This window comes from Dunckerocampus dactyliophorus, chromosome 8 (genome assembly GCF_027744805.1).
Source record: "Dunckerocampus dactyliophorus isolate RoL2022-P2 chromosome 8, RoL_Ddac_1.1, whole genome shotgun sequence".
Lineage (NCBI taxonomy): Eukaryota > Metazoa > Chordata > Actinopteri > Syngnathiformes > Syngnathidae > Dunckerocampus > Dunckerocampus dactyliophorus.
In genome coordinates this window covers 15,232,060-15,255,264 of record NC_072826.1, presented here as the reverse complement: position 1 = coordinate 15,255,264, position 23,205 = coordinate 15,232,060, and the positions used below count along the sequence as shown (strand labels likewise).

The 23,205-nt window shown below is 40.7% G+C and overlaps 1 protein-coding gene and 1 long non-coding RNA gene across 6 annotated transcripts in view; both read right to left on the bottom strand.

Moving 5' to 3' along the window:
• Window positions 1-9,615, bottom strand: part of LOC129185994 (metabotropic glutamate receptor 4-like) — a 217,325-nt gene extending 207,710 nt beyond the window's left edge. For 4 of the 5 annotated variants that reach the window (XM_054783744.1, XM_054783739.1, XM_054783741.1 and 1 more), the window contains exon 1: window positions 8,774-9,615. The gene's annotated coding sequence lies outside the window, so the exon portion shown is untranslated. The remainder of the gene's footprint in view (window positions 1-8,773) is intronic. The other variant, XM_054783740.1, reaches the window with a different exon arrangement.
• An 8,818-nt stretch (window positions 9,616-18,433) lies between these two features.
• Window positions 18,434-21,550, bottom strand: LOC129187024 (uncharacterized). Its single transcript, XR_008572333.1, has 3 exons — window positions 21,432-21,550; window positions 18,564-18,680; window positions 18,434-18,487 (listed from the first exon to the last, which is right to left on the bottom strand). It is a non-coding gene; the product is annotated as an uncharacterized LOC129187024 (long non-coding RNA).
• Between the last annotated feature and the right edge of the window lie 1,655 nt (window positions 21,551-23,205).

The following is a 23,205-nucleotide window of genomic DNA, read 5'->3' as shown; positions in this document are numbered from 1 at the left end:
TTCAACCACGAAAAAGCATGATTTATTCATTCATATATTTTTTAAAAACAGTGATACAGTGAAGACGCAAAATCCTAAGTGAGACGTGGCGTGGGATTACTGTATACTTCAAAATAAATAAGTCAATTACTCTGATGTCTTGTATTCTTTGTGCTGTGAGCTATGCTATGATTTGAAATACAGTACTTTTAAAAATTTACCCTAGGCATTAGGTGTATTTGCACAAAGTATCGGTATTAGAATGAGTTTTACTCAGTATCAGATCGGAAAGGAAATCAGTGGCATCGCACATCAGTGGCTTCCATGTCAGAGTCGTCCAAAGACGCTTCTCTAGATTTGTCACTGGCATCTAGAAAGGTCCGATTACTCGCTAAATATAGCGACAAAGTTGTCACTTTGGCAATACTGATCCCTCCCTTTATTGTCTGGCAGACCTGGTGCATTATAATTTGTTTATGAGCTAGGGCGAACAGGTAGCGCTAAATCAATTTGCAGCAGCTCGAATGTATTTATGGTAAGCCGCCACAAAACCGAGGCATACAGAACCATACGGCATACCTTTACAACTCTATCTTGAATCCATACCATATTTTTTTCTAACCAGTGTTTGTTGTAAGGTGGAAAAAAGAACAAAACAAGTTTGAAAGTTACAATATCTGACTTTTTGGTGGTTCCCGATCACGCAAACCTCTAAAAAAAGTCTACTGCGAGGTATGTTGCTTGTCGCTCAGGTGTGGAGCTTGTGTAACAAATGGACTGGGGCATGTAGGGAACATTAAAATGGACACGCGTGGAAATAAATGGAACTGGGAGGCAGATTCCTAGGCAAAGATGTTCTTCAACCCTGGTGTAAGATAATGTGTATAATCCACAGCAGGGATGTTAAGTGCACTCATTTCACACTCCATTTCACACAACGCTGCCCAAGGAAGAAGAATGCGTGTGTGTGTGTGTGTGTGTGTGTGCATGTGTGTGTGTGTGCGTGTGCATGCACAAGTGCAAGTCTACGATGACTCAGGCGACGCACAACATTACTCTTCTTCTGCTTCTCCCCGCTGTTATTTCCCCCAATCCTTTATTGATAATAACATGAAAACCCATAATAGTGGCACAATATTTCAAAATTAATGAAATGTCAGCGACAAAAAGAGCCAGGTTCCATGTTATGTGTGAAATTCATACTCGTCAACACACGGCGGTATCTGGCAAATCGAGATGTAAGAGGGGCGTTCCCGTGTGGCATTTGAGGAGCTGATTACTACCTGTTACTTTGTTTTCAGTGTACAGTACATACTGCATACGCATAATTCTCCAATTAACACCTCTATTCAATTAATCGGCATCTGTCATTGGCGCCGGGTCAAAACATATTGACCATAACTGCAATAGTAGCTGTAGGCAACATCAGGGTGTAGTTTTTAGAAGCCCCACCAAAATTTGAAGTATGATGAGCGGTCAGCATCCAGCAGCTTTATATAGTGTATACTTTATATACTGTCTGCATGCACTTTAAAATACTTCTCGTACTGTTGTTTACAATGAACACATTAGTGGTATTAATACTGGCTGAGCAGTTTGCTCCTCACCACTACTACAACACTGGTTCTGTTGCTGCTGCAGTGTGCAATATACGTGTGACCGTGTACTTACCAATTATTATTAAAGTTTAAAAAATTAATTAATTTTGTATGTACAGTGTGTCCCAAAAATATATATATATAATTTCATGGTCTAATAGCAGCCAAATTCAGCTAAAATTATGTAAAATTTTCACGAGATGTGTAAAAACGTTCATGTTTTAGAGAGAATCATCGATGTGCAGGCGAATGTTACGCAATATATGCTGCAGCGTGTTTGACAGGGGCCTTACTACCGACTCGATGTGTGCCGTGTCATATTTGTGAAGCCTTGTGAAATCTGTTATGAAATCTATGTCCGTTGGAATACGTTGTTAGAATGTTGCTAATTATGTTACCTGTCAACGTGAAGCCTATTCATTTCATTTGCTTAGCACATGTAGTTACTGAGATATTCATATTTTAAATGAAAATGAATGAAAATGATTCATTTGAACACTCCCTGTATGTGATTGTTTATACTATAAATTCTCCAAATAACACTTCTGTTCAATTGACCGGAGTCTCTAATTGGAGCCGGGTGAAAAATAGCAGTAGTAGTTGTAGGCAACATCAGAATATAGTTTTTATTAACTCCACATGATGGCACTAGCTGCATTTGAAGTTGAATGAGTGGTCAGCATCCAATAGTTTTATCTACCTCTACGTGCGCTTTAAAATGTTGATTATTTGCTATGGCTACTCGGCTGTTGGTATGAAACTCATGCTACACTCATGTTACACTTGCCGTACTGTTGTTTACAATGAACTCATCGGTGATGTTAATGGCCACTGCATAGTTTGTTCCTTAGGCGTGTCTTGATATAACTTTTTCACTTCCGATCCGATACCAATATTCATCCAATATCAGCACGAATTACACATACTTTTATTACTCGTTTTGTAGTGTGGAATGTTAGAAAAGGCTTCATCAAGTAACATCACTCAGACAGAGAACAATAACCAGCAACAGGCTTGGCACAATATAGCGCGGTTTTAGGTTTTTATAACGTTTAAACCCGACATTACTCACCACCGACAGGGGCTGGTCATCTTTTCTGTTATATCTAGTGCCTTCTTGTCACAAGAGTTTCCATGTAACGCTGCTTCAAACACGCAATGAGTTTGGTTGTATTAATCTTCCCTGGTTGTATGCCACCACTTGTGCACTCATTGTCGCACTCGGCTGGAACGTCTTTTTCGAACTTTAACGAAAAATAAACACATCCGACATCATTCCTGCTCCGTGCTTAACACGCTGTTGTTGTGATCACATGGGCACTGTCCAGTCGCTGCTGGATAAACGTGCTGGGACGCAGTCTGGAATCAATTGTTTGTGCCAATATTGGAGATTTTAGATGCAGGCCGATATAATCCGATCGTCCGTTTTTTTTTTTTGCTGATATCAGCCCGATATCCCATATGAATATCGGATTGGGACACCCCTGGTAAATGATGTACTATGTGGACAATGATAACATATCTCTGTAGAGAAAACTTTTTAGGGAAAAAAAGTATTCGCTTATTATCAAAGTCAAGCGAGACTGATTTATTGTTTTTTTACGTTATACCGTTACTAGTGGTTATTATTATTTTTCACCTCTATGAGCATTAAGACTGTTAAAGTTTTTATTTTTCCTGTATGATTCAAAACGGTTTAATGATGGCCACAGTATCATGATCCTGGAACTGATTATTTACATTTACTTTTTTTTGCAAAAAGACCTATAATTCTGTCCTGTGATGAACATATTCTGCTGTATGATGAATTGAGCTGTTACATGTTTTATTTTCTAGGGACACAAACAAGAGCTGGCTTTGTAGTGTGTCCATGTGTCTGATTCACCTCCTTTTTTTTTTTTTTTTTTTACTATGAAAAGCCTCCCTATTGAGCAGATGGTTTCTGGCGACACAAGAATGAAGCTGTAACCAAACACACACACACACACACACGAATACTTCCTATTTCCAGCTTAAGCCTTTGTAACGAGAATAACGAAGGACTAGTGGGAATTTGACCACAGTTCTGTTTTGGTAAAATGTTTTTTTTCTTCTCCCTGCAGTCTGTGTTGGATGCAGCAGCCCTATATTGGAGGTTGTGCTTGGTGGTGGAGAGGCTCTCTGCAGACTGGAGCAGCTTTGGAATGATTTCAAGCACTTTGATCAAGGTGGGCTTGCACAGAGTGAACATGACATAATGGTTACATGTGCCCTTTATACCTGCTGTGTACTGTAAATATATATACAGCAATTGTCCATGAAACATTTTTCAACCAAATGCTTTTGGGAGGACATTTTTTTGTCTTTGGAAGAAAAAGAGCTGGTGCACAAACGGTGATGTGCATCATCAGAAGAGCAGCACGGCTACAGTGAAGCGGTGGCGGCAGCATCATGCTTTGTTTCAGCTGAAGGTCCTTATGGACACTTCCAAATAGCAGTCCATTTAAGCAGACTCTTACCCAAGGCTGCATGATGTCATTAAAGCCAAAACATCACAAATCGCTCGGTGTTATGTTTGTCTCCCGCCGTGTCTGGGCGCACTGTCGTCTCTCCATTCATGCGGAGGAAGATGCTCGCATCGACGGAGCGCCACGGCCATCTTGTTTACGTGCGTTCCACAGCGGAAGAAGATGCGAGCGTCTTCATCACATACACGAGAATGGAGAGGCGACAGCGCGTGGGGACACGGCGGGAGACAAATATAACGTTGAGCGTTTTGTGAGGTCTGATTTTTTTGTGCAAATGTTCTCCTTTGAACGCATATTTTTTTGAGAAGCCAAACTCTTTACTTAAATGACCCAGCAACTAAGCAGAACTACATTCCTCGTCACGGAAATCCAACCAGAACTGGACTCGCAGGACTCACGGGGGTGTTGTCACTGTTGATGTACTACACTGATGATGGAGACGTCATACAACTTCATGTCAAAAAATCCGAACTATCCCTTTTTTTTCTGTTGTTGTGACAGGTACCGGTGATGGCAAAGCCATAGAGTGTGCTGATAACCATAGAACATGAGTTTGAGCAAGCAAATAACTGCTGGGATTTCTAATTTGCCCCGTGTCTGAAAACATTGGTATTAACAGCTGTGGCTGTAGACAACCTCCTGATGGTTGCTTTTGTTAGCTCCACAAGATGGCAGTAGCTCAATTTGAAGTATCATGAGTGGTCAGCATCTAGCAGCTTACCTCGTGTGTTGCCATGTTGGCATGGCTACTCAGCTATTGGTGTGAAACTCTTGCGTGTTACACTTGCAGTACTGATTCAATATTGAGGAATGCAACATCGACATCGTAGTTAGAGCATACACTGTAAAAACTACGGCAGCGTATCGATTATAGTAACTTAATTAAATACATCATTACAGAATATTAATATATTGTTTTAAATTAAACTACTATGTTGAGAACTTTATAATTATGAGTTGTATTAACTTAATCATGCTGGTAATTGCATCAACCCAATATTTTAAATTCATTTAAATACATTTTCTGCATTTATTAGTTAAGAGAAAAAAGTTGAAGAAACTTGATAAAATTACTCGGATAACTTAATTTTCCACCCTGACCGAATTTCTGAGGTCTCCTCCTCCCACCCACCAAACATGCCTGGGCAAGTTTGAAGCTGAAAGCCAACGGATATTTTCAAGTGAGTATCTTTTCATTTAGAAATACCGTACATTGTGCAACGTACAGGTACATGCACTTAGCAGCTTATGATGGATTCATATTAGAACATACAAATAGACTAGTGCTAAGTGCCTCTATGAGACTCTGAGTACATTCTCGACTAGACGAGAAAGCTAATGCTAATCTTTAGGGTTTAGCAGTACATATGTCCAGCTAGTTTGTCACAGTACTAATAAACAATAACATTGCTTTTGACAATTCATTTAACAGGCCTTTGATTTGTGCTGTAGTGATCGTTGTACTGCCAAAATGATGGATGTAGTATTATCAAGGAGAGGAACTGTGAGAGTCGCAATGAGACAAATTAAGGATGCTTCTTCGGGTATCATAGCTTAAAGTTAAAAAGTTATGTTAAGTTTACTGAACGCTACTGAGCCTTTCTTGTTGCATTCCTTTAGCAACTTTTGTCAGATATTTTTTCTCTTCCCGTAACAGAACAATACAGTTGAAGTCCACCGAGAAGTAGCTATCTGCCGCCTGGTTGTCTGCCTTGGGGACCTTAGGACATTTTTATGGAGGTCATTGTAAGTACTGTAACTACAAGAAATGACTACATACAAAGTAACTGTTTCTACACCAGCTCTGCAGTCAGGTGTTCAAGTAGGCATGCTGCTCTTGTATTGGATACAGTATGTGATAAAGGTGAGTGCACACTGGGCACATTTCAGCAAATATTTTATTATACCCTCATGACAACACTGAAGAAATGACATTTTTATACACAAAGTAGTGATTGTACAGCTTGTATGACAGTATATTTGACAGTGTGTATTCGACTGGGGCACAGTGTGTTTGTACACACTTATGTTAAACTGCACAAATTGGGCCCAATTAATCTTGTTTTTTTTCTCCCTGGGGTCCTGTTAGGTGTTAGTTTTAGAAGGTCTAAGGTGTGAATGAAGAGCAGGTTTGTTAAATTTGGTGTTATCGCTGTCACACTTTTTCATACTCGTCAAAGAAAGTCCAACTCATGGCAAAGAACACTCTGAAGATGTGAAACAAAGAATTGTAGCTCTACATAAAGACGTTCTAGGCTATAAGAAGATTGCCAACACCCTGAAAGTAAGCTGCAACACGGTGGCCAACACCATACAGCGCTTTAACAGGACAGCTTCCACTCAGAACAGGCCTCGCTGTGGTCGACTTATTTTAAGGAGATAGTCATTTTACGCTGTTATACAAGCTGTGCATTGACTACATTACATTGTATCAAAGTGTTGTTTCTTTATTGCTGCCCCATGAAAGGGTATGATGAAATATTTGCAGAAATCTGAGGGGTGTACTGCCGTGTCCTGCCGTTTGTGAGGTACCGTATTAGATTGAAAAGCAAGTTTGTAAAGACAAACCCTGCAAACAATAGCAAAAAATTAATACTCATTTTGTTAATGCAGCCCCATTGTATTTTAAACAGAATTCAAGAGTGGCAAAACATTACAAGTCAGCATATTCTAAACATTGTAATCTTACAAGGACACGGATGAGCTAGAAGCAGTAGTGCAAAGGCAAGTGATGAAACTTGCCATCATCAGTACGAGTCCACCAAAGGACCAGACCCCAGGACAGCAACCCTGATAACTGAGGACCAAAAAAAAACCATGGACAACATGCTGCGCCTTGCTGATGCTCTGAATGCACCAGGAGGCTGAAGCCACCGTTTTAAGCATAGCACGCTACCAAGCTAAATAGTTTGCCTCCAATTTATTTACTCTAAGCTTAAGAAAGGGTTTATGGAGAAGCGGGAAAGAAGGACAAAGTAAGAAGCCAAAAACTTCTGCACGAAATGAGAGGAGAGCTTTTTTACACTATGTCGTGGCGGGCATGCCATGGCTGACTCCATGCAGTGTTAAGGTAATGTAATGTAAGGTAATGCCTCATCAATCTAACATTACTGATGCCACAATAATACATACGACTAGTCTTTCAATATTTTTTGTCTAATAATTCGCCAATAATTTGCCAACCATGAAAAAAGCAAACATTTATTAATTAATTTTTGAAAAATCACAATAGAGTGAGGGAGCAACGTTCGAACCGCAAAGTGGCAAGGGACGACACTTGTTAGTGTATGACCATGTGGTCATCGAGAGCTACAGTTTTCTTTTCCACTTTCTCATGCGCTCCAAATAGTTATTAAAGTTAAAAATAAATATCTTGTTATATATTATGAGTGTTTTAATGAGCCTCTCTCCAATTATTCCCTACTTACTTCTTTAATACTTGAATGGCTGGTAGGAATGTTACTTAAAAACATTGCCAGTATATTTAATAAATGTTTTATCACAGTTTTGTTTTGAAATTGGAACAAATTGGAAGTCACCACAGACTTGATTTCTTATCATACACTGTGCATCAGTGCTGTTCTATTACACATAAAGCCATATTTATTCTTTCTGTGCCTCATACTTTGGCTGCAGCACGAAGGGGGGAACATTTTACGCTGACGGTGCATTCAGGAGGGGAGCAGATAAAGCAGCAAAAAAGTCCATGTATACTGTTGGAGCTGCAGAAGATACTTAATGTGAGGAACACGCCAACCACGAATAACTATGATGTAAAATATATTTTTAAAATATCCCCTCTGAGATCAGGTGCTGCGGATGAGGGTGAATTAAAAATCTCTTTTTTGCTGAGTCAGCGCCTGGAGATAATTACTCGTTGATGCTGATATGAGGCGTATTCCCACCACCACCGCCACCGCTATCTCCATGTCCACCTCTCTTGGCTGCAAGTTGAGACAGAATGCAGACAATGGCATATTTACCCACCACCTCCCACTGAAGCTATGTTGAAGCTATGAGAATTACATGGCACAAAGCTAATCTCTGGCCCCTGCAAAAAAGGCCGCAGGGAATAACAAGGAAAGGAATGGAGGCAATATTAATACCACAGTGTTGTGTTGCTTACAGTCCACAGTCACAACCTCCAGCCAGGAAAACCCACCCCCCCACACACATTTCCATACCAACATGATAATGGTGCTGCATTAGGGTCATGCTGAAGTGCCCTATTAAAGTCTGCCAAAAAAGGCTGGAGTGGTTGGGGGCACTGCTCGGAAGCTGCAGACACACACACACACAAAAACACACACACACACCACCCAGGCATCCAGGGTGCTTCCCTACATGACTCAACTTGTTTCAGGGCTGCTGGGGAGACACATGAGATAAATGTGAGATAGACTGAAGAGGCTGAGGGGGTCAGTTTGTATCACTCCAGCTGATGTGCACCAGCTGTTGCTACCTTTAAATCCTACCTTCCTTGAAACCGAGCATTTTTTAATCGAAACAGGGAACACTTGAGGCGCCTCTGCAGCGCAGCCAGCACTAAAAATAACACCAATAAAATCAAGCAATGCACCCACAACCCTGGGTGTTGCACACCTCATTTGGGTGCATTTATCGTGCACAAATTATGTTATTTACTTTAAAACCATCTAGTTGGTTGCATGTTATTTTTTGTCCACTTACCTGTGTTTTTTCCTTCCACGATCCGTCCACCCGAAGTGACCCACATCAAAGAAACCCTCACAATGCACCTTAGTGAATCTTACAGTGGCGTGCGGGGAAGTCATGCATGGTGTAGTATCCAGAAGGAATTCACCGAGCTGAAGTCCATCTTAATTCACAGAAAACGAGCGCTGTCCATGAGGAAAGTGGTGCTGAAAAGTCTCCAACTTACTGTATGTGGCTTGGACGGTGTGGCTGATAAGTAGGTGGATCCGATTTTTTAGTGGGGGGTATCACGTTGCAAAGCAAAGAGGCGCGCCTGCACAAACGAGGCGAGCTTTGCGTTCCCTGCTGGACGATGCCACGTGATTGATGCCCCACGCACCACTCCACGGAGCTCTTATCTGTGCCGAACTGCACCCCCGACACACATGAACGTCAAAGTGTTGATGCCAGATTAATGGATGTTCGGCGAGAGCGGCGCCAAGCGTTTACATCCTGGTTTTGGTCAACGCAGTTTCGGTGGAGTTTGCAGGTATCCTCTTCTGCGGGTGGGGGAATGGCTATCTACTGAGGTTAATTAAACCCGACTTGTGGGTAGTTCAATTGTTGCATCCATCCGACCGATACCCGCGGTGTGGGGTGTTGCAGGTGCTGCTGGCTGTCCGGTGTGCGCAGCAGATGATGCGCGTTGTGGGAGTGCGTGTGCGTAAAGCATGACGAAGATATCAAGTCCAATCAGTGGGAGAAAAAACTCTGGTCTCTCTCTTTCTCTTTCTCTCCGTGCGTATGTGTGAGCTTCAACTGACGTGTACTTCATGCATCTTCTGCAAACAAGTAAAGGCATCACTGTGCTACAGCGTAGTCACTACACCAGCTCTTCTGACTCTTTCTTGGTGCTGTTGTAGCTCTCCAGCGGGGCTGAGCGCGTGACTTGCAATTCTCTACCAAAACGCGAGGGGCAGTGTTTTCTTGAGAGTGAGCAACCACAGCTTTTGTTCACTAGCTGTTTAGCTTCCTGTGTAGCAGTAGTTAAAAGGATAGTTCAGATTTTTTGACATGAAGTTGTATAACATCCCCATCAGCATTGTAGTCCAATAACAGCGACTTACCCCCCACTTGGTCTCCTAAGTCCAGTTCTGGTGAGATTTCTGTGATGAGGAACGTAGTTCCGCTTAGTTGCTGGGGACAATTAAGTAAAGAGTTTGGCTTCTCAAAACAATATGCATTCCAAAGATGAAAACATTTGCATCACAAAAATGCCTTCTCAAAAAAATCAGACCTCACAAAACGCCGTCTCCCACCGCATCCCTGCGCGTTCCCTGAATCGCCTGCGCGTTCATGTGTATGTGACAAAGATGCTCGCATCTACTTCCGCCGCGCTTGTTTACGTATGTGTTCACAGCGGAAGAAGATGCGAGTGTCTTCGCAACATCCACATCGTTGTTAGCAGCTGGAGGCTGGAAATAATCAATGTGGAACATCAGTCACTTTTATTGTACACGCTGTTCCAAAACCGTTCATATTTATATCATATATACAGTAGATAGATGTGACTTATGGATATTAGTTGTTAAGTCCTGCACGAACCCCTGCAAAGATGTCTCACTTGTTGGCAGCCATGTTTGTCAACCAATGTTGCTCAAATTATACACACATCTGCTTGTCAGCTCCCCAAAGGTGTGTACTAAATGTTGTGGTGATTGGGCTAAACACCCTAATGTTACAGTGGGTGCTTAGAGCATGTTGAGCTGTGTGAGAAATTTTAAGTCAGTCCGACTTATGGGCTTTAATGACGGCACCACCATGTGGTGTGTGTGTCGGAAAAATAATAGCCCGCATGCAACACAGTAGGGGTGCGTGTTTTGACACACTTTATCCTTTTGTGTGCAGAGTTTCAGGAGTAGAAGAGTCATTTGACACAAATACATACAGTTCATGAGGTGTCCCAGTTTTTTCACATGACTACAGATATTGTGATGTATATTGCCTCTAATAGAAAGCTCCACTTGCAGTGTGAAGTCTCTCTAGTGAGCAGGTCAACACCTGTGGTGATGTGCTGGCCTCCACATCAAGGGAAAAGCAGGAATGGGGGACTGGGATGGGGTACATCGTGCAGCCTCCTCTGAGGCAGCCAAGCTTATGAATATTCATCCCTGCAGCTCAACTGGAGCAGGCTGACAGTGTTGGGGAGCAGCACTGGGGGACGAGACGAAAAAAGGAATCGCAGCGCTAACTTGTTCCCGTTATTGAGCAAAATGTTTCACATGACTTTATTATCCCACAATGCATTGGCCTCCGTTTGCTCCATCTGTCTGTGGTGCACTGTCACACACATGGGATGTTCCAACATGATAACACTTCTGTCGGGGATTGCAGTAGAGTAGGAGGCCATTTTTGTCTCTCATGGTCCTAGCTACACTATATATACGGAACGCAAGAGCTTGGCACCTGCAATCCAAAATGAAGGATGACCTGTGTGTCTTGCAGCATAGGTTTTTTTGATGATTTCATGATGAACATGTGATTTTGCATAAATTGGACACACTGGTGGTGGGTGCTCCTATTTTATACTGTATTTGTGTGTTTCTCGCCCAGAATCCCTAAGATACATACATTTTCACCATGCAGAATGCACATGCTCACAACATTTGGTGCGTTTTCGATTTAGTTGCCATATTGATAGTAGTAATAGTAAAGAATAACAAGAAACTTAAATAAACTGTATTCACCCACAAATTCTCAAAATTGGATTATAACAATTCTTGCATCATATTTTTTCATGAATGATGAAATAGATAAGAAACAATAGAATAGATAAGAAACATACAAGGCCCCCTGATAGTGGATCCCTATTCCTGACATACAGTATCTCACAAAACATCTGCACGAACACATGTTAGAGTTAGAAACCTTGCCCTCCTCCACCTTCTTTGCTTCTGCTTGCCCCACTGGTGCTCAATTGATTTCAGGTGTGGAGGTGACATACTTGGCCACTCCATCACCTTCGGCTTCCTCAGCACAGCACTTGTCATCTTGGAGGGGTGTTTGGGCTCTTTATCATGTTTCCCAAACTCTGCTTCACAGTATCAGACCGTGGCACTACCACTACCATGCTTGACTTTTACTGACAATTATCTTGCTACTCACTTGTGTTCCCAGCGATACCGCCGATACCGTACGCCAATGTAGACAATCGGGATAATTACTGGACTGAAAACTGATCCCAAAGAATATAAAAGAAGAACCTGGTGAAAAACATTGCACGCCCTAAAAAGTACATTTATGTATTTTCTTATAGCATCTGTCTGAGCTGAACACAACACAGTCAGGCCCCCCCCCCCCATCCCTTCCCTTAAGCATGGGCCTCAGCGTACTTGTTTCAATTAGCCATGAGGTGGAGAGAATTGAAGCCATGTTAATTCCAGTCACTCCCAGAAATCCCTAGCGGAAGCAGCGAACTACAGAGGCATAATCGCCTGCCCCCAGACACTTCTCATTTCATGGACACATAATGGCAATTATTCAGAGTGTAAATTTCAAGTTCAAAAGGTTTCTTTATCTACTGGTGTACATTAAGAGGGCCAAAACTTTGAGCTCCTCTTGACAGCTCTCAATCCTTTTTCATTCTCTCGTTCACTCACGTCTTGGAGAGGAAATTAAATAAGTTACTAATATGTTCAATTAGGCTGGCAAGGAAAAAAGTTTTCCACTGGCGTGTGAAATGATGATACGGGTGTCCTTCAGCATCAAACACGTTGATTTAATAGTGGCCGGGAAATAAAGATATTGTGTTGTGCTGCTTTTCATCAGTGTCATCTAATATTGAACTCCTCCCGGCACACACACACACACACTCTCTCTCTCTCTCTGCTGACTTTTGAGTGTATCAAAGTGAGCGTCTGACGTTCAGCTATCTGATGCAACATATGTTCCGTGCACATGTGTGCCGTGCACACAGCTATGACTTCCCCTTTGTAGTGAGGTACTTTCATAGCACTGTGCAAAAAGTCTTGTAGCCATGTAGACATAATAAAACAGAAAGAAGGAGGCTATACTGTACATGCCTATAAAGATTACACCAAAAGTTATTAGAGGGGTGGATTACATTTTTGTTTTACAATCTGGATAAAGGATTTTATTTCCGCCATTTGAGTAAGCAGGATATTCAGGAGTCATGCAGTAGTCACTAAAATGTTAAGAAAAGGTGTAAAAATTCAATTAATTTAAAAAACCGAATTCTACATATACACATTATCTAGATCTACACCAGGGGTCACCAACGTGGTGCCCGCGGGCACCAGGTAGCCCCTCACGACCACATGAGGTGCCCGCAATCCTGCTTTCCATTCAGGTTTTCAGTTAATATTGAAAGAACAGTAGAAATAAATGTATTCTGAAATACAAAATGTGAGTTGTGGACACCAGCATTTTGTTGATGTTCTGGTAAAACAAGCATATTCGCTTTGTTTGGGTTTAAAATCTGAAAATAAATGTTACAAAAATGAGTAGCTCTTGGCCATTTTCATTTTGTAAAAGTAGCTCTCACAAGGAAAAACGTTGGTGACCCCTGATCTACACCAACATGTAACAAGCACTTCCACAAAATGTCAGGGAATGTCGTTTTGTGTTGTCTTTGTGTATGATCCTAACTAACAACCAAATGTGCAAGTATGGCAATAATATAATTTTATGAAAGAATGGAATCACAATTTGTCATTGCTGTATTTTTAATTTAAAATTTATTTTTAGCCAGAAACAACTTTTCTATGTGTTTTGTATTGAATTTTTAACTATACCAACAGTAAATAAATTCAATCTAGATTAGGAAAACCTCCCGGTATATTGTCCTCTAAAGATAGCAATCCGCGCTATATACTATCTACAAAAAGGCAGCTCAAGCAGTATTCTCAAAATCTGAACATATTTTAAAATCATTTGTTTTAAATATCATATTCTAGGACCTCTGCATGCTTGCTAATGGTCATCTGTCACTTGAATCCTCTGAGGGTTAATACCAATCCTCACAGCTACATGTGAGAATGGGTGAAGAGTAAGCAACAATTCCCTGAAGATCCATTGACAACTATCTGTCTATGGCAGACCCTATAACAGGAAATAAACACATCCCTTTCAAAGTGACGGCCAAGCATTCTTCTGTGGGTGCGCCTGCACATCATAAAAAGGACAATTGGTACGACGTAGGGATGTTTAACACGCACTTGAATGTAAAAATATCCATCTCCAGTGGGTGGTTACACTGCAGCTCCAGCATTTCCATGGAAAGCTAAAGTAGAAAGATAAAGAACAATGTAATAATGTGCAGGGGACGGATGGGCAGCTGTCACAAGCCAGGTGATGCAATGATGGTGCTTCAATCATGCGTGACTCCACAGACTCATGCTGTCATATTTTATATATGATGCATGGTCTACTATCTGATTGCCGAGGGTTTATTAAGGAAGTATATATTGTTGGGTGTCATGAGAAATAACTGACATGATGAGAGCAGCCCCTAGTGGTGGGAGAAAGACTAGCATGCATTCAAATACAGGTGAGCCACAGAGGCAGGGCACAATTTGAACAATAGAAATAGTCGGTTGTGAAACATTATTAACTGTTCAGGTGATTTTTTTAGTTTTAAAGTAACATTCTGCTTTTAAAAAGGAGTTGACAGTCAGATATTGACGTGTAGAAAACATTCCATTTTAACTTTAAAAGCATAATGCAGCTCACTTGCTCCATCCATCCATCCATTTTCTATACCGCTTCTCCTCTTTATGGTCGCGGGGGCATGCTGGACCCTATCCCAGCTGACTTCGGGCGTCAGGCGGGGTACACCCTGGACTGGTCGCCAGCCAATCACAGGGCACATATAGACACTCACATTCATACCTATAGACAATTTTGAGTCGCCAATTAACCTAACATGCATGTTTTTGGAATGTGGGAGGAAACCGGAGTAACCAAAGTAAACCCACACACGGGGAGAACATGAAAACTCCACACAGAAATGCCAAGGGAGAATCAAACCCAGGTCTTCCCAATCTCCAGACTGTTACTGTGTTGGCCAACATGCTAACCACTAGGCCACCGCGCGGCCCCAGCTCACTTGCTATACATCATAAATAGTCCAAACTGTAAAAACAAGTTAACCACTCTAAAACGTTAAAAAGTGTAAAATACCCGACCTTTACGTTCATAACAAGTGGTGCCACGCTGGAGTTTTACGACCTTGACTATACATTCGTTTACATTGTGTAACTGGAATACGGGCCACAAAAAAGCCAAAGAAAAAGCCAAGCCCTCTTAGATGGCATCATATATTTTGTACGACTTTAGAGCAGTGTGTGCCAACCTTTATTGTGACAGAGCACATATTTTACATTAGAAAAATTTCAAGGCACACCACCAATTAGAGATTTCAGTAAAATATCATTGTACAACTTAAGAGGTTACAGTGTATATTGTTCAGGTCTCCAAAACAGAGGGTCTGGACCTAAATTGGGTCACAGTCCACTTGTCGTTCGGTCGCCGACTTGCTCGTCAAGCAGGCAAACCGTTTTGTGGCAAAGGGCTTTTTGATTCACATTTGTTATGACTTCATGTAATTTGTGTTTTGTATCATTCGTTTATGTACATTATTATATTGTGTTACATGATGTATTTTTCTATGTTTGTGTCCCGGAGGAGGAAGCAAAACTAATGTTTCTTTACGCTGATACCTTTTAGCAAACGATAGCTTGCATAAAGAGGCGGTGCAACTGGAAGCCCAGACAATCACAGCACAGCAAATTGCTTCTCTTACGGGCGAAGCCGAGCGCAATCTCCTCTGGCCTCGGGCGCCACAACGCAATCTCCTGCTCATTGAAGTCGCTAATGTACATATTTAGCCACAGAAAAAGGTTAATGTTGCCAATATCTTTCCAGGCTTCAATTAAAGAGTGAAATAAATAAATAACAATATGCTCAGATGCTTTGTCGTCTTTGGTGGTGTGAGTGAAGAAAGGTCTCACTGAGGACAAACACAACCATCAAATGTTGCTGCTCTATGACTTCTGCTTCGATCCCTTGCTGTGCGCTTGTCAGCAGCTGGGTTTTAATAGATCTGCGTTTAATTGAGGTCTGATAATCCTGTCTTATTTAAATGTCACTTTGCGAACGTTTAATGCTTATTTGTTTTACTGAAGCTCTTATCCCATTAGTGAAGTGTGGATTATCGATAGAAAAGGCTATTTTGGACAACAATGATCTCTACCAAGGAGATTATTTACTTGTCATCTTTTTATCTACTTAACAGATTAGCATTAGAGAGGTGTGTGTTGGCTGTCCTTATATTCTCTTGACAAACGAATCATTTTAATTAAAAAAATGACAGGAGGAAGTGATAGTGGTTGCAATATCTTTTGCTTTTCACGTCAGCAATATCATTAGCATTTGTATCAGGGTTAGTTGTAGTTGTAGTAGTAGTGGTGGTTCCAGTTAGGTTCCAGTAGAAGCATAATTCGTGTTTACTTAAAGCAGTATCGTTTGTGTTTACTTAGTATCGGTCATAGTTGTAGTAGTAGTGTTAGCAGTAGCATTCAGAGACGGACTGGCCAGTACCAGGCCAATTGATGGCTGTTTTTACATTATTAATTTACTTTGTGCTGCGCCTTGCCTTGCTTGGTAACTACAGTAACTAACTCTCCCGGGCCGGTTCGGGAACAAGCTGCAGCAGACACAACACAATAGAGGGAGCGAGTAGTTGGCACAGCCCCTCCCTACACGCAGAACACGCGCTGCACATAGGGCCCCACAATCAATGGGGTGGCCCATTTTGCACAAGGGGGTGCATTCTCTGCAAATGCGCAAAGGATACGCATCGTTTAGGTGGAGCATGGAGCATCGAGTCAGCCTGAGGCTCTGTCACCAATTAGCGAATAACATTGCAGAATTCACCCACTCTCCTGTCAGTGCCTGTTGGTGTAATGGTACATGCTGCCCCCCTTCAGGGCAGAGTATACTGGTTTCATCCCAGTCCTAGACAGGTTTTCTAAAACAAGAGGAGGCTCTTAATGGTCGGAGGGCAGTCTGAACCTAAAAGTCCAGGGCCAAATTTTTGTCCCAGTCCACCCCTGGTAACATTAGTATTTTCTTAGAATTAGTAGTAGTTGTGTTAGCAACATTATTTGTATTATTTACTTAGTGGTAGTAGAAGTAGTAGTATAATGAGTGTTTACTTATCATAAGTAGTGGTAGTTGTTTTACTTTTACTTTAGTGTTTGCAGGATAATTTAGTTTGCAATGTAGTTTGTGTACTTCATATAAGTGATAGTTATATATATATTTTGTATTTTTACTTCCTACTACTACTACCAGCATTTTTTAATTACTATTCCTATTAGTATTACTATGACTATGACTATGACTATGACTATGATTACTTATTATTACAACTACTAGATGTAGTATAATTAGTGCTGTCAGTCGATTAAAATATTTAATCGGGATTAATCACATCTTGTCCATAGTGAAGTCATAATTAATCACACTTAATCACAGCTACAAATAAGTTTTTATCTGTAATAAATAGGGATGTAAATTTCTTTGTGGTTAACGATTCGATTAACTACCATCCACCAGTGCTGGTGGATGGTGGCTGTGTATTCATTTTGTGCTTTTAATTTGATGTTGTTCCTGTCATAGTTTTACAGAATACGTGATAAATAAGATAAATTATATAATGTACATATTAGGGATGAGCCGGATACTCGTTTCAGACGAGTATCTGTTACGGATAATGCATTTTTGCTGAGTACGAGCATGAAATGAGTACAGCTCATCAATAGCCATAATCAATATGAAGGACAATCCTCATTGGGTACAGTAACTACTTATGTATTCACTCTTCCCGCTCTGTGATTAGAGGGCCAGTCACACACAGCGACCGCCCCTCCCTAGACAGACTCCCTACAGCCAGAGAGAGGAGCCATGCCTTGTTTTGTTACGGTGCATTTGACAAGACAGAGCTGTAAACGGCTTGTATTGCATCGGTCATTGCCTCCATTCCAGACGTTTTTTGTTTTTTTTTTTAGGTTTTCCTCAGCTCAGCTTGTATCTAAAGTTACTTGGTAAACTTGTTTTGTTACGTATGCGGTGCCTTCACCAAGACAGAGCTGTAAACGGCTCGTGTTTCACTTACACACATACACAGTACACATATAGCTGAATAATAAACAATAAATACAGCAACTTCTGATCAACCTATTTCAATTTCAGACTTAAAATAATGTACCGATTTAAGCTTCACCCATTTCCGGGTTAAACTACGCCCACTTCCGGTTTATGCCCCGCCCACTCCGAGTACAGATACGGATACAGATATTTAGATGGGTGAACAGATACAGATACAGATAGCGGTGTCCTCGCTCATCCCTAGTACGTATGTTTTGTTGATGTGTTGAAAATCTTTCTCAGCTAATGCGCTGCTAATGCTAGCGCTGCTAATGCTATTTACCACGCTGACACAAGCCCCACAATAGCTGTCCTCGGCTATACCTGCCAGTAAATAGCAGCTCGTAACCCAAATTTTAGCTTGCAGTTCAAAGCCAAAAGACGGCTGACATATAAAAAACATTAGTTAGTTGGGACACACGTATGCCAAGGTACCACTGTATAAATGACAATAAAAAATACCGGCAGTGCTCCGGTAACTTCTCTCTTCTCTCTGGCAGATGACGTAATCCGTGGCAACTGAAATCACAGTAGATACAAACAACTTCAGTTTTGTTGTGAGAGCCATCCGCCAGGGCTTTGAAGCTAAACTTACCAATCAAAATTCCCTTTTCTTTGTCCATTTCTGTTCAATATTTGTTCCCGCTTGTGGCTCCACCGTCACCACTCTTGTTTCCTCACACGACGATGTGGGCCGAGGGTCAAACAGGACCTGCGCACAATAATCGTCAAGTTCAACGAAACATCCGTTAATGCTTTAACTTTAACAGCCCTGATTTTTTATGTTATATGGTATACTATAAAAAATGTTTGCCGAGTAAGTAGTAGCATTATCATCTGTGTTTACCTAGTACTGATTGTAGTTGTTGTTAGGAGTAGTTGTGTTAGCGAGATTATTTGTATTGTTTACTGAGTGATTGTAATAGCAATAGTATAATTTGCGGTTACATAGAAATTGTACTAGTTGTTGTACTTCAAGTCGTGTTTACGATTACATTTTGTTTGCAATGTAAATTGTGTAAGTGATGTACTTAGTATTCCTATCAGTGATATTTGTAGTAGTAGTAGTAGTAGTAGTAGAAGGTAGGTAGGATGCAGTATATTTTGCACTTGTACTTTTACTGCTAGTATAATATATAATAGTATAAGAGTAATTTGTGTTTTTTTTAACATTACTTGTAGCTGTAGTAGTGTTAGAAGCAGAGGTGTGGATCCGACTCACGCGGCTTGGACTTGAGTCACACTCAGGTCACAATTTTGATGACTTTTGACAATATCATCAAAGACTGGCAACTCGACTGGGACTTTGACATCAATGACTCGGGACTTTACTCAGACTTTAGCCTGATGACTTGAGAGTACTTGAGATTTTCAGTGAATGTGTGTGAGTAAAATGTGTCCCCCTTCAAGGTATTCAACTAACACGGTTGTTATTATGTAATTTCCAGCAAGACAACATATTTTCCCTTTGAATGTGCCTCATTGAATGCATCTACAGTATTAACGTCCAATCAGATTTAAGAACAAACAACGAATATGTGAATTACATTCACTAAGTCCTGAACGCTATGTCAGCACTCTTTCCGTGACTAAGTCTTGTCACATTGGTCGTATTTTATTTAAGAAATACAACAATTTACAATGCATTTGTTGTATTTGTCAAATTCAATACATTCTTACGTTGTTAAAATGACATTTTATTTGGGAGACACCAAACAGCACTTACGACGTGCAAGGACTCAAAAATGTCATGCCTATCACTTGGGACTTGACTCGACCTGTCTTGTATTGACTTGGACTTGCACATCTTTACTTGGGACTTGACTTGAGACTTGAGACTTACTTGAGGCTTGCAACCATTGACATGCCCCCACCTCCCACCTAGAAGCATCATTTGTGTTCACATAGTAATAGTAGTATAATTTATCCTTAGTTAGTAGTAGTAGCAATATCATTTGTGTTTACTTGGTGGTTGTATTGGTAGAGGTGTCTGCAGTATATGTTATGTTTACTTAGTAGTAGTACAGTAGCAGTATTATTTGTGTTTTATATTTACTATTAGTAGCGGGAGTCGTGTTAGCAGTTTGTCTGTTTACTTAGTGTTTACTTCGAGTGAGCAGAGGCATTACTGTGCTTACTTAGTAGTAGTAGTAGTAGTTGCAGCAAAGCTAGAAGTCACAAGTATTATCTGTGTAGTAGACAAAGTAGTAGTAGAAGTTGTAGTAGTATTAGTAATGGTCGTTGTCGGTGTTAGGAGCATCATTTGTGATAAACTGTGTATGTAAAATGATGTGTATTTACATATAATGTCGATGCTAAACATGATCTGTCTTTGAATACAAAGAAAACATTATGTATTCCCATTTACATTTTGTAAGCTTCAACACTGTTCGTCACTTCACTTTGTGTCTTTTAAAGAAGATGAGCGCCCCCATCTGGACAGTCTCGATATGACTACTGAGTGTATGAATGACTCGCCCAGCAGCAGAGAAGGGGTTGCCTTAGCAACTGTGGATCGCAAAAGTGCGCGAAGCAGCGGAACCTCTTGTGTCTGACCCTGCTCTTTATGCACTGTATATATTATTTTATTTTAACCGCGTGAAGCCTCCACACACCCTCTTCAAGAAAACAACAAATAGCATCTTTGCAGCTGTTTTTTTTTTGTTTTGTTTCTTCACAGCAAAGTGTACAAGCTCCTGGAATATACACTCACCTGCCACAACATTAGGTACGCCTGCACAAAACGTTATGACAACTGAATGTGTATGGCTTTGTTAAAAGTGGTCAACAACAACAACTCTAAATGTACGAAGCCAAACTTCACACGTCCTGGCACCCGCTTTAGAAACATTACCACTGGAGTTTAATTATGTTTGCATATTTACTGCTGCACTGCCTGGGGGGCCGGGGGGTGGCAGAAACACTTCACTCTAATTACATTTTTCATTTCCTGCACTCTGTAATGTTCTCAACAGTGGCCATCTTAATAAACACACACACACACACACACACACACACACACACACACAGTGCTCCTGACACCAACTGAGTGCTGTTACCGTTTTTCAGATTTTTTTCACGTATGGAATTTTTTTATTTTCTAATGCATGTTTTCCCAAATTGGTATGGAGTTCCAGGGTCAAACTACGTAGAACCTTGATCAACTGTACAGGCAATGTATAGCATTTTGTGTCATACAAGTCTAAAAATAATTTATTTTTCCCAAAATAGCCCACAATAAGTGAAATCCGCGAAGTAGCCAACTTAATTTTTTTTTCAATTATTATATATGTTTTAAGGCTGTAAACCTCCTCACCATACACTTTATACACTTTTCTCAAACAGGTAATAACATTTTCACACATTCTCTCTTGTTTAAACACTCTCAAAAAAGTTCAAACCTTCTTTTGAATGTTAATGATTAACCTACAGGTTGGACACAAGAAATTATTATATCACTCACGCGTATTTCAATCCTGTGACCGTGTCGTTTCGTCCTGGCGTCTTTCCGCTGTACTGTAGTGTTTTTGTATCCTTGATAAAACATATTGCTGCAGTCCTCCTTCTTCGAACCGAAGATTCATTTACAAGCTAGCAAGCAAGCTAGCGATGACACAGGAGACACAGCAGGGCTGCATGAAGGATATGGATTGACAATGGTCTACAGCCAATCAGAGAAAACAGTAGGCGGTGCAGACAGAGGAGGGAGGGAAGAGAAAGACACTCAACTTCCCTGAATGCAATTCTTCTTAAAGGACCAGGTTCGTCCTCTAACAGCATTTATACAATGTAATTTAAAAAAAGAAGCACTATAAAAAAATCCACAAAACAGCGAATCCGCGAAAGGTGACCATGATAGAGCAAGGGAACACTGTAAAACAAAACTACTCTACACACCCTTGGAAGACATTCTCTAGGGGACGCTGCAAGGATGAGGAGGAGAAAAAAAAGAATCATATTTACTTGTATTCATTGTTCATTTGCTCATCAGGTCAGGATATGTGTGTCAGATGGGCACCCATCCATATATGCACCATATATGCACATTATGTGCGCCCCCACCACAAAAACATTAATAAATGGCGCCAAAAAGTGTTTTTGTGTCTTGGCAAGCGGTGGTGACATATGTGGGGAATTAGCACACCCTTGTGTGGTGTGGGTGCCCCAGTGTCCCAATTATGTGTTGAGCGCAGACAGCACCAAAAGGAGGTCTCGCACAAGGCAGCATTAAAGCTAAAACGGTCTCTGCCGCTGCTTAGTAACAACTTTTAAAAGACGAAAATGTGTACTTATCATTAATGCTGATGTTTTAGCCATCTTGTTCTGAGCAGCCACAGCCTATGTTGAGTGTCCTGTTCTATGGTCGTCGTCGCACTTTTTCTTCATTGCCATCTCTGATAACTTTCCATTTTGTGTGGAATCTCAAACAAAAGCACAAAAAAAATCAAAGCACACATGTTGAATGTATTATTTAACAAGTATACTGCACAACACAGCAACAACAGAATCAATGTTGTAATAGTGGTAGGAGTGGTAAGGATATTAATGCTGAGCCGGCATTAATATCATTGATGAATCTCATTGTAAACAACAGTACAGCAAGGGTAAAACATATGAGTTTCACATCAACAGCTGAGTGCCAACATTTTAAAGTGCATACAGAGGTAGATAAAGCTGCTGGATTCTGATCGCTCATGATACTTCAAATAAAGCTACTAAAAAATACATCAAGAGGTTGTCAGCAGCCACAGATGTTGATGCCCCCCAAAAATTTGACACAGCGCAAATTAACCTTGGCGGTTATTACTACGTGCCTGTGGTCTATAGGAGACTGTGTGGTTTGAAACTGCGTATTCACTATCAACACGGATGCTTTAGCCATATTGTACTGAGCAGCCAGGACAGATGCGCATTTACTTAATTCCTATATTGCATTTCCTGTTCTATGGTCATAGTTTTTGTTTTGTTTTTTTGGTGTACTTTGTGGTTATGTTCTGTTTTTATGCTGTGTTCTTATGTATCGTTTTATTGTAAAGCACTTTGGGAGCCTGTGGGCTATTGTAAAGTGCTATATAAATAAACTTTGATTGATTGATTGATATGGTCATAGTCACATTCTTATGGTGTTTTTTGTGCTTTTGTGGTGGAACCTCAAGCAAAAACACAAAAAGCCAAAGTAAAATTTAAGCATAATTAATTATTTACTGGGCTATAGTCTTTCGAGATTTGCAGAGGAA